Raw genomic sequence first — 459 nt, 5'->3', positions numbered from 1 at the left:
AAATATCGATACTCATTAAGAGTTTTCAGATATTTCGTAGCGAATTATCACATCGCAATTGCTATAAGGAAAGACGTTTGATTTTCATTGTGCAATCTTTTAAGACTTACTTTTGCTTTTGGTTATTCTAAATTTTGAATTAGATGACTCGACCGTATTGTCTGGAATATAATATAATCTATTGAGAGTCGGAAGCATTTTTTTCCACAGGCTATTATTCATGATTATTACATGTTTGCGAACTGTAAATAGCTTAAACACTGAAGATTTGCTTTATTTGCAGGCAATATATCGCATGCGTACATTTCAAAATTAATGATGAAAATGACCGTATTATTTGATATGCTCAATGTTATCCTTTGGAGGATCAGATTCAACATATTTGTCGTTGCTCTGGGGATTTGAGAGGGATGGAGCGATTTGTCACCGCCCCCAGAAGATGATTAATATATGTGTGTG

The sequence above is a fragment of the Penaeus monodon genome, chromosome 27, assembly GCF_015228065.2.
Source record: "Penaeus monodon isolate SGIC_2016 chromosome 27, NSTDA_Pmon_1, whole genome shotgun sequence".
Taxonomy (NCBI): Eukaryota; Metazoa; Arthropoda; class Malacostraca; order Decapoda; family Penaeidae; genus Penaeus; species Penaeus monodon.
Note: the sequence above shows the minus strand (reverse complement) of the source record.